This window comes from Physeter macrocephalus, chromosome 21 (assembly GCF_002837175.3).
Source record: "Physeter macrocephalus isolate SW-GA chromosome 21, ASM283717v5, whole genome shotgun sequence".
NCBI lineage: Eukaryota > Metazoa > Chordata > Mammalia > Artiodactyla > Physeteridae > Physeter > Physeter macrocephalus.
Window position 1 is genome coordinate 46508779 of NC_041234.1, and position 11757 is coordinate 46520535.

Below are 11757 nucleotides of genomic sequence, written 5' to 3' on the forward strand. Positions count from 1 at the left end.
TGCCTATTGAGCTTAGAAGTATTGCCGTGATGCTGAAAAGAATCCTGGGAGAGGACCTAAAGTGTCTGGGGCAGTAGCCAATACTGGTCAGAGGCCAACTGCCCACCTGATGGTTTTGTGAAAGGGGATAGTAATTCCTCCCTTTAGGCACTGATGTGAGGATTAGACAAAATGTAAATGAAAGCGCTTTGCAAGTGTTCCTTATCGATGGTAGGGTCCATCATCCCTTTCCTCCCAGTGGTCCAGTCCAACTAAGGGCAGAAGTCAAGAATACAGAAGGGGCAAGAATTAATAACAATCGTAATCAGCAGCCATTCCAATAACCAACCTGTGTGTGGCACTTTAAAACCAAGGCAGTGCTTTCTTGTCCATGATCTTATTTAATGCCTAGGACAGCCCTCGGAGGGCTATCTGGGGCCTTGGGGGGATTGACAGCCTTCATGTGAAAGACAAGAAAGCCAACAAGTCCAAGAGGAGAGATGATTTGCCTCAGCCAGTGGCCAGAGCTGGATCCACAAAGGGAATCCTGTCCACACACAGGCTGGTAGAATGGTCAGGTACCGATAAGCTGGGGGCCTCCAACCTGAGGCCCTGGACCCGACAGTCTGAGGGTGGGAGCCCTTGGCCTTGCTACCTCTCCTTCTGTGCCCAACAGAGTGGGGCTGAGGCCCGGGGCTTCAGTTAAGGTGAGAAGCCTCTCTGACTTGGGGGATCCCCATGGTTCTGAGGCCTGAGGAACCACAGATCCCAGGGTTGGGGCTGGTCAGGGTGGGAGTGGCTGGAGAGGTTGCCTGTGTAGGCCTCCCTGGGAGAAAGCCTCTGGCTGGCCTGGGAGTCGCGAGGCCCACTAGGGCACAGATGGAGGTGCTGTTTGGGAGCAGGCTGGCTTCAGGCCTCCCCTCCTCTTTCCCCCAGTAGTTTGTTAGGAGTAATTTGTTAAGCTGTTCCAACTTGTCAGCAGCCACTTCAATGCCTCTGCCTCCTGCTTGCTTTTTTTTGGGGGGGGGGTGTGTGTCCAAAAGTGTCAGGAGTTGAGGGACAAGCTAGACAGGTGGAGGTCGTCTGAGAAACAGGAGGTGCAGAGGCCTCTCTCCACCTTGAAACCTTACCTCCATAGGGTGTCACATCTGAAGGGAAGAGAGATGGCCTAATTCGTCCCCTGCCCTCACACCCCTGCCCCTTCCAGTTTGCTCCAGTCTCAGGGAAAAGAGAGAGGTATCCAGGCAGGAATTAGCGGTTGGGGTGGGCTTGGGCAGTCAGGGTGACCTCTGGTGGATAGGGGTAGAGCCTGGGCCTGGAAAGGAGGTGGAGGTGGCTGGGGCAGGGGGCAGTTGTTCTGCGGCGCTCGGCGTCAGGTGGGATGTCAAGAACCTGCATGAAGAGGACACTAGATAGGGTCACTTGGTGCCAGGCACTGAGCTCTAGGTTTCACTCACTGGAATTAACTCATGTTATCCTCGTAACCTTGTCATTTTATGGGCGGGGAAACTGGGGCTCAGAGAGGTAAAGTGACTTGCCCAAAGTCACACAGCTCAAAAGTGAAAGGGCTAAATATGAACATAGAGGGACTTCCCTGGTGGTCCAGTGGTTAAGACTCTGCACTCCCAATGCAGGGGGCCCGGGTTCGATCCCTGGTCAGGGAGCTAGATCCTGCATGCCACAACTGGAAAAAAAAAAAAAAAAAAAAGAGAGAGATCCTGCGTGCTGCAACTAAACATCCTGCATGCTGCAACTGAAGATCCCGCATGCGGCAACGAAGATCTCATGTGCCGCGGCTAAGACCCGGTGCAGCCAAATACATAAATATTAAAAAAGAAGATTGAACATAGAACTGGCCAACCACATGGCCTTTAGAGTACCTAGGACTACTTTGAATGAAAAAGAAATAAGAAGCCCAGTCGGGTGGGCCTGAGAGTAGCTCACCAGCTCGCCAGGGCTCTGGCTGATCTGGGCTTCGGTTTCCCACCCCTGTGAGAAGCAGGAGCTGGACTGAGGGATCCTGGTGGATCCTGCCATCTCTGATGGTCAAGGATTTCCCAGATTTGTCTTTTACTCCTTGCCACGGCCAGTCTGCCAGCCAGTCGGGGCCAGGGGCGGAAGGCAAGCCTGGAAGAGCTTGAGCCACCCTGAGGTGAGGGAGGCGTCGGGGGGACATTTCTCCTGAGAGAGCAGGCCCATAGCACCCGACCATGTGCGTCTTTGAGCAAGACTTGGCAAGAGGAGACAGGCCTAAGGTGAGCTTTGGCTCTTAATCACTGCTCGCCTCCCTCCTGCGCTCCCTGCCACCCTCCAGGGAGCTGGGCACCGTGGGGGGCTGGGAATGGGAAGGGCCTGCGTGCCACATCCCCTCACCCTGGCCCTGCTCCATGGACTCTGGGGGAAGCTCATTAGCTCGGGGGGCACCCTGGCCCTCCCCTCACAGCTTGTCACACAATTAGCCACCCTCTCTGTACAAGTTGATGTGTAATTATTGGGTCTTGGCGGGCTTGGGGCCATGTAATTAGCCTGCCCCAGCCTCCAACCAGCTCTCAAGGTCATTATAGGCCCACTGGGGGTGGGCAGCCCAGCAAAGCATCTGCATGACAATGCACATATTATGGTGCCTCTGCCCGCACCCAGGGCAGAGGGGCAGCTGGTGGCACTGTGCAGCCCGGCTCCTGGGCACACGCCCCTACCCCAACTGCCTGCTCAGAAGCACCTCCAACCTAGCTAGTCAGTCATAGATTACAAACCCTTTCCCATCCAATCTCTTCTGGGAGCCTCACTGCAGCCCTGGCAGTAGGGATTCTGCTTAACCCCATTTCACAGATGAGACAACTGAGGCTTAGAGAGGGTCCAGGACTCCCCTAAGGTCACTCAGCTCACAAGTGGTGGAGCCAAGATTGGCACTCAGCTCTGTCTCACTCATTCACTTTCTCCCCGGGGGAGGCCTGGGGGAAGGCTGACTTGCTCCTGAGGGTAAGTGGTTGATGCTGAGCCAGAGGCTGCCCCAAAGAGGCTTGCTCGCTCCCAGGGACCCCTGGGTGGTCTTTTCCCCCCAGCCCTGAAGACCCCTGCCGGCCTGCTCCTGAGCCACTGCCAGGCTCTTCCTGGACCCTCCTTCAGGAGTTCTCAGAATTTTCCCCCAAGCCAACAAGAAGGCAACTTTCCTAAGCATTGGCCTTCCAAGGGAAGAGCTGCCAAGACCCTCTTGATACCTCTGACTGTCTGGAAGTATCTCTTCTATCTGTAGCCAGCTGCATCCTTGGAGGGCTAACAGTGGGCATCCCCAATTTCACAAGGATATTCCTTCACTGAGACGCTGTGTCCTGTGCCCCTTCCAACGTCCTTCTCCCTGCCTTGAAAGATCTTTCACCATCTCCCAGGCTAACCTGCTGTCTAGCAGCCTGGACTGTGCTGCCCTCCATTAGGACCCTCTGTCCAGTTGGTGTGGTGAGGAGGGAGGTGGCTAGGGCTCCTGGATGCTTAGGCCACTGTCTCTGCTTTACAGGGGTCTTAGGGAACATTTACCATGGACCTTGGCAGGTCAATACCGTGTTACTCTGGCCATTTATAGCTGTTCCGTCTTGAGCAGGTTCCCTAACCTCTCTGAGCTGCACAGGAATTGTACACACTGAATGGCATAACTGGCAAGTGCCTGGCTCTGCTAGCTCAGGGCACAAAGTGAGAAAGTGAGTTCCCTTTCCAGTTCCCAGCAGCTCTTGGCCCCTGAAGCCAATCCCAGCTTCCATTTCTCCCAGGGCCCCAAACAAAGTCCCCACAGAGCCCCAGTGTTCTGCACTTTGCCCCCTCCCCAGCTGCCTGCCCCTGGTGACCCCCAGACACCTTCTAACTCCCCCTGCACCCTTTCCCCATTTTGAAGGCTGCATTATCCTGGCTGCAGGGAAATTAGTTGTTCCCTTGAAACCCCCTGCCCCGCCCTCCCTGCCCCCCTTCCCAGGGCTGGTGACAAGTATGTGGGACTTAATTGGCTGGCATGAAAGGCAGCACTGACATTAATTGGCTACATTTGGCAGGCAGGCCCCCAGCCTCCCCCCTTCTCTCTCCAAACCCCTACCGCTTCCCAGGAACCTTATCAATCCCACCACAGGGACCAAGAGCTTCGAGGCCCCTGCCAATTAGGCACTTTTTGCTCCTTTTCTTCCCCTGATGGGGTTTCGTTAGAATTTATGACACTCTATAGTGCTGGGGGTGAGGGGGTGGGAAGCAGGAGATGGGAAGGCTGAGGGAGGCCCATTCCTATGGAGAACAGGCTGGGAGAGGGGAGGGGTGCAGATGTGAAAAGGACACTTTGGGATTAGGCCCTGAAGCTGGAGGGGAGGGGGTCTGTGATGCAGGATGGAGGGCCTGGAGGAAGGGGGAGGAGGGCTTTGGCCAGGCCAAGAAGACGGATTTAATAGGCACTGCGTGCACACTTGGAGGTAGGTTTTAGAAAGTTTGAGGCAATCCGGTAACATGGCTATAAGACAGAGCCGGAAGGCCCAAGACCTGGCTTTTCTTCCCAGCAATCCCTGTGCACCCTAAGGTTAGTCACTGGCCATTTTGGGGATGTGAAGGGATGGGGCAGGATCCGTGGTTCCTATCCCAAGCCAGCATCCGTGAAGAGAAGAGCTGGAGAGGCATCTGCATCTGAAAGTCAGCTGCAGCACTTCAGCAAGCCTGTCCCGGGTCTGGGCTGTCATTCCAATGGCAGCTCGGTGTGCTCTTGGCCAATCTCATGCTGGCCAGAAGCTTCGACTGGCAGCCCAGGATGTCTGTATGATAAAACTAGGAAGACAAATAAATTGTTACGCCCCCAATTCTGAGTGTTTGGGAGAATGAATCTTTCAAAGCCTGAAGAAACTGGTGAAAGAGATTCCCAGCGATGCTAATGGGAGACCCACTGGCCTGGACGGGCTGGCACAGGTGGGAGAGGAGGTGGGGACCAGTTTATCACTCCCTGAAACCGCCCTTGCAGCCAACTTTTGTGTCCTGGTGGGGATGGAATGGGAACTGTTCAGCTGATTCATGGCTCCCAAGTACATCTGAATGCAGGTGTGCTCTTTTCAAAAAGGAAGGCCTTGGGCATTTCGGATCTATGCTAGCATTTTGGTGTTGACTAGTGGGTCAGACACTATTCTTATAGGCCCACAGCAGTCTGGAGAGGGAACACCAAACTCCAACTCTTATTGCTGCTCTGTTTTAACAACTTGCAACTAGGAGAAGAGATGGAAATGGGACCTGTGTCCCCAGGGTTTTCAGTTCCATTGCTGGGGTTTTGGGGTCCCTCAGGACTAATTCTGGGTTTTGTCTGACGGTCTCACCGGACCCCATGTGACTTGGCAGGACTGGGCAGTGGGTGGTGGCCCTGAGAAGTCTTGGCGGGCTCCTTTCAGACACATCTTGAACACAACTCACCTCTCACGTCTGCCCCTTTGTCTCCTTGAACAGATGTTTCCCATTGCCCAAACTCATCTCTGTTTCTACTGAGATGGTGCTATTACTATGATAAGGACTACTATTAGATAATTATAGTTACCATGATTTTTGAGAGCACACTAGGTCCCAGGCATTATTCTAAGCATCTTGTGTATATTAACTCATTTAGTTCTCATAACAGTCCTATAAGGTGGAGACTATTATTCCCATTTTACAGATTAAGAAACCAAGGCTGAGAATAGAAAGTTCATTCGTCCTGGGTCATACAGCTAAGAAGGGGTAGAACTGGGCTTCATGTGCAGGTCAATGTGACTTGGAATCCTTGGTCTCTTTGCCTTTGGGAGGGCTGGGGGTACTTCTCATGGTACAGGGGAGCAAGCTGCTGGTGTGGGAGGCTGCTGATTGGAATGTCCATGGGGAACCAGTGCCCTTCCTTTGTTCCTTGATTCAGTGACATTGATGCCTCTCCAGGCCCTTGGACCCTCTTTATTCTGGTGTGACATCTGGTACCCCATCTACGAATCCTGAATCCCCTTCGATGATGACTTGTATTCCATCTGAGAAAGTTGAATCCCCTCTGAAGATCCTGGGGCGAAGTGAGGGACAGCCAGCAGAACACACACTTGGCCACAGCCTTACACCCCAAAGCTCAGGGACAGAGACTTCAGTGGCCACCAGGGTTGGGTTTTAAGAACTTTAGAGGCTTTAAGCTCTGAACAGACTGCACACCCCCTGCCCCCCCACTGTCCCTATATAATTAAAATTAAAAACAATACTAGCCCATAAAGTACGTGTAAGGAAGCCCAACAAAGTTTTGATTTTTCCCAAGCTACTACTTTGATGCTTGAAAAAAAATATATCAAATTATTTCAAAATTTTTTGCTTTCTCTCCCGTCGTGTGTGCACACGGATGAGCACACACCACTGTTAGTGCCTTAAACGCAGGCTGCCCGCCATTCCTGGAATCAAGCCCTGTTGCCCTCAGTGTTGTTCTCACCTTGCCAGCAAAGCTCTCCATTGTCACCTCCTCTCTGATACTGCCTTTTGGCTGAACTTCGGACTGTGAGCCCTGCACTCCCCTCCCCGGGTCTGTTTGCCTCTGCTAACCTGCCAGCCTCTCGGTTGGGAAGGGCTGGTAATGAACTAAGTGTCAAGCACTCCTCTGAGCCTAGCTGCCCAAAGTGTGGTCGGTGCGGCAGCAGCAGCACCTGGGAGCTTCTTAGAAATACAGAATCCCAGGCTCCACCCCAGATCCACTCAGTCAGAATCCACGGCTGCACAACTTCCCCAGGTGCTCTGTCTGCACACCACAGTTGCTGTTCTAAGGCAGTGATGCTCAAAGTGTGCTCCCCGCACCAGCAACAACAGCAGTCCCGGAACTTGTTAGAAATACAGATTCTTGGGCCCCACCCTGGTTCTACTAAATCAAAAACTCTAGGGGTAGGGCCAGCAATCTGTGTTTCCATAAGTCCTCCAGGTGGTTCCGATAGGCTCTAGAGTTTGAGAAGCACTGTTGCTCTAAGATACACAAAGCAGGAAGCACTCGCAGAAACGTCTCAGGCCCTTGAATTGCCCCAACCCCCGCAAAGATAGGTACCAGGCGGGCTGCAGCCTCTAAGAGGGATCCTGCATTGTACTGGTGATTACGCATCTTGGATAGTCTCTGGGAAATGGTGCTAGGCGTTTAGGAGATTTCAGGAGGCTGTCATTTACTGAGCACTTACTAAGGGCTGGGGATGGCCAGACACAACTATAGGCATTTCTTCATCTAATCTATAGTCTGGCCTTTGGGCTAAGAGTTAGTCCACCACCGCCTTTAAAGATGAGGAATCTGAGGCTCAGAGAGGTCAAGCGAGATATGGAGGGTTTGCGCCCAGATCTGTCAGAATCCAAGTCTAATGCCTTTTCCAAAGAACCTCTGCTGCCCAGACTCTAGTGTTCTAGAAACATTAAGAGTGCTTACTCTGTGCCAGATACCATTCTAACTGCTTTACCAATATTAAGTCATTTAATCCCACAGCACCCCATTTTACAGATGAGGAACAGAGAGGTTAACTTACCTGTCCAAGATCTCACAGCTAGTAAGTGGTAGGGCCGGGATTCCAACCCGGGTGGAGTGGTGCCAGAGGCCTTGCCTAAAAACCAGAGTTAATTTGCTGTGCCTTTATAAACCAAGTACAGGTCATGCAATGGGACACAAAAGAGGGAGTTTGTTGGCCTTGACAGGTTTATTGAGGTGGTTTATGTTTGATTTCCCCAACTTCCAGCTCAGCTGTTTTACTCACGTCCCCTCCCTCCCGGACAGGATCAGTCTGGGGCTGCAGGCCCCTCCCTGCTCAGTCTAGGGCTTTCCCACTGCATTCTCTAGGTCCCCGAGGGTCCCCTGTAGAAATGCCCTCCAGCTCAGGCTGGTCGGCAGGGCTTCTTGCCCAGCATCCAGTTGGCCAGCCTGAGGTCCCAACGGGCCAGAAAGGCAAGAAATAGGAATCATATAGGTGTCCCTAGGGAACAGGGTTAGATGGCAGCCAGTTGGATGCCTCCTCTTGACCCGCCCATGCTTCCCTCTCCCCACATTCTGGTTTCCCACCCCTTTCTCCACTGGACTCCTACCTGCCCAGGAGCAGCAGTTTCCTAGGTTGGTACAGGTCCTCAACGGCCAGCTTCCTGTACTGACAAGTGGGAGGATGGGCCGCTGGACAGCCAGACAAACTAACGGGTCCGCTGGCCTTCAACAGAGTGCCTCGGGGCCACAGCCCCCCTCCCAGTGGTAATGAGATGCTTCCAACTGATATCTCTGCAGTGACTAAAGGTTTACAGAAGCTTATCAGAGCATTCTCTCAGTTAATTGTCATAACCATCTCGTGAGGAAAGCAATCTTACCCTGGTTTTTCAGGTGAGGAAACTGATGAAGTGCAGAGAACAAAGCAGCTGAATAGAACTTACACAGGCCTGCTCACTGTCCTGGGCCAATATGGTGTTCTGTCTACACCACCAAACACCTGACCTCAATTCTGTTCAGGAGATATTAGGGCCAACTTCTTTTTTTTTTCTTTTCTTTTTTTTTTTTTTTTTTTTTTTTTTTTTTTTTTTTTTTTTTCGGTTCGCGGGGCTCTTACTGGTGGGGCCTCTCCCGCCCAGCCGCTCCGCGGCACGTGGGATCTTCCCGGACCGGGGCACGAACCCGCGTTCCCTGCGTCGGCAGGCGGACTCTCAACCACTGCGCCACCAGGGAAGCCCAGGGCCAACTTCTTGACAAGTGAAGTGGAGTTGGCTGGTTGAGCTGAGAAACCTCCAGGAAAAGGCAGGAGGCTTGCCACACTTTGTGCTGATCAGCCTCAGGGACCCAGGCAGCCTTTCGCTCTGTTGCCTCTTGCATATGGTTCTGCTGGGAGGAGTAGAGGGTGGACCAGCTGCTGTGCTCATGCTCCCAGAGGCCAGTCTCATCTCCCTGGCTGCCCCATTCCCTGACCCCGGGTCCTGCCACCTGTGATGACATTACAAGGACAAAGGGCTCTCTCAGGTATTGCCCAGTCACTTGTCCTTCTCTCCAGGTCTGATCTTACCCCATCAACACCCTGAGTGCTCTCCATGGAAACCGTTCTATTGGTCACAGAGCCACTTGCCTCCATCTTTCCTCCAAAAACATCCCCCCTTTACCCTCAGATCAGAACTGAAACCTGTGTCGGCCTTCAGCAGCTCTCTCCAGTGAACGCCCTGCTTTTACCTTTGCCCAGCTTGGCTTCTAGAGGCAGTAGGGAGACTGCTGCAGTCCAGGTTTGCAATTGCTGTTTATGGCTCAGAGCTCCCATGCCTACTTCCAATACCCACTCTTCCATACAAAGCCATGCTATTGACCAGAAACCCCTCTCCCCTTTCTCAGCCCCACTGCCCACCAGAAAATATTTGTTGGTCTTCAGTTCCCACAGCACCAGGCCCCTGGCCTTTCTCTCCACCCTGGCCACTGCTGCCTTCTCCACTGCCTTCAGCATCTTCATGGACATCCCCTCAGCCCAACCCCCAGCCATCCTACAATGCTCATGACCTCATCTACACATCCTCTCTATAGAAGCTTCCCACTGACTTGGCTACATCTTGAGCCTTGTCATTACTTGGGAAGACTTCAGGCCCGAGATTTCCAATCCTCCACCCCTCAGATGACTGGCTCCTTCATTCCTCCTAAACCTGGTCTTGGTTCCAGTGCTTGGCACTGGGCTAAGTAACCATTTGTTGGATTAATGAAAAAAATGAACTGGTCCCCCCACTCCTGAGCATTTCAGTCTCTCATTGCCACTCCCTACCCCGTTCTACCGGCCCTCAGTCCTCTTCAGGCCTCCCTCACCTCCCTGCGTTGTCTACTCTAGACCCTGATGCCAGCCATGACCTTCATGGCTTAAAGCCATTCAAGCTTTGCACACCCTCTGCTGGTTCTGCTGCTGTCCCCAGCCCTGGTCGGTTAGCTCCCAGAACTTACAAGTTTGCCAGCCTCAACGGGAGGCCCTTGCTGATACTGATGTTCCACAATCCTTTAACTCATCCCAAGGGGACTGCCATTCCCATCTTCCACTTTTCTTATATTCCAGCCTCACGGCTACACCCTTCCTAATATTTGGCTTCCAATTTTGCTAAGACAAAGGTTTTCCATCTCAGAAATTTTCTGTATGTCCTCCCTCCCAGTCTCTCTCTCTCCTCCTTCTCCCTCCCTCCTTCCCTCCCTCCCTCCCTCTCTTTCTCCCTCTCCCTTTTGTCTCCTAGGAAGACATGTCTATCCTCTGCTCCATACCTAACCTTTAACTCCATCAATTATTCTCTTTATCGTATATCTCCATCTCTCCCCCTCGTTTGAGTGCTATTTCCTCCTCAGCCTACAAGGATTTTCAGCTCTCCCCCATCCTTCAAAGAAACGCTCCCTTGACCCTGCCTCCCTCTTAAGCTCTCATCTTCTCTCTTGCCTTCCCTTCTCAGCCAAACTTCTTGGAAGCATTGTCTCCCCTCGTTACCTCTGCATCCTCACCTCCCACTCTCTCCTCAGTCTACTGCATTATGGTCCTCTGTCCCTCTTGCCTGAAATTGCTCTTTAAAGATCACCAATGGCTTCCTTGTCACCACATCGAGTGGCCTTTTTCCATCCTCACATCTGACCCTACCACACGTCCCTTTCTGCCTGCCATTCTCTCTTCCCTTGGCTTTGGAGACACTGAATGGCTTCAGGTCTCTTGCATCTTGCAGCTCCTTTACTCTCTACTCTTGCCATACATGGGCCAGTTTTGCTCTACTTTTGTCTTTGTCTTCTTCTCTCTCTATGCTCTCTCCAGAGCAGTCATGTCCATTCTCCTGCTTCCAGCCATTCTTATCACATCCCATGATTTATCACTAGCCCTGATCATTCATTCAGTTCCAGACCCAATTCAAGCCCCAAGGTACCTACTGGGCATGTTCATTTTATGTCAGACAGGGACTTCAAACTCAATGCCTCAAGTTGAAGGTATCATCTTTTCCTCCAAACCGGTCTTTTTTCTTATTGTCCAGTTTCATAAATGGTACAACCATCCACTCAGTTAATAAAGCCAGAAACCTGGGAGTCATCACTGCCTCATTCCTTCCTCTCACCCCCCACATCCAATCCATCACCAAGTTTTATCATGTCTACTTCCTCAATATCTCTCCAGTTTGTCCCCTTCTCTCCAGGCCCATTTTCTGTTTTGCTTCATTTATCCATTCATTCAGCAGTCATTGAATTCTCTGTGACAGTCACTGTGTCAGATTCTGGGGAAACCATGGTGAACAAGACAGTCGAGGTGTCTGCCCTCATGACACATTCATTCTAGTGAGGGAAACAGGTAGTGAAGAAACAAATGAATAAATACATAAGGAGCTAGGAAGGCAGTAAATGCATGGCTGTGATAGAGAACAACAGGGCGACCTATTTTAGGTATCCTGTTCAGAGAAAACCTTTATAAGGAGGCCTTATTTAAGTTAGGACCTGAAGGCTGACGAAGAGCCAGCAATGTGAAGAGCCAAGGAGTCAACTTTCTAGGCAGAGGAACCAACAACTGCAAAGATCCAGAGGCCAGAAAGAGCTCAAGTGTGTTACGGAGCAGAAAAGAGGTCACTGCGGCTGAAGTGAAGAGAAAGAGGGGGGTCAGTGGGACAAGATGTGGTCAGAGGGGGAGGCAGGGACCACACCTCGTGGGGCCCTGTAAACCAGAGAAAGAAGCTTACCTTTGATTCCAAGTACAATCCAAAACCACCGCAAGGTTTTAAGCTAGGGAGAGGTGTAGTCTCCTCACGCATTTTGAAAACCAATGACTTGGTCACTGTGAGGAGCCTAGACTGCCACAG

The 11757-nt window shown here is 52.0% G+C and overlaps 1 non-coding gene across 1 annotated transcript; it reads left to right on the forward strand.

Annotated features, from left to right (window-relative positions):
- The first annotated feature begins 1570 nt into the window (after positions 1-1570).
- Positions 1571-1643, forward strand: TRNAG-CCC (transfer RNA glycine (anticodon CCC)). Its single transcript has one exon. It is a non-coding gene; the product is annotated as a tRNA-Gly (tRNA).
- Positions 1644-11757: the final 10114 nt, after the last annotated feature.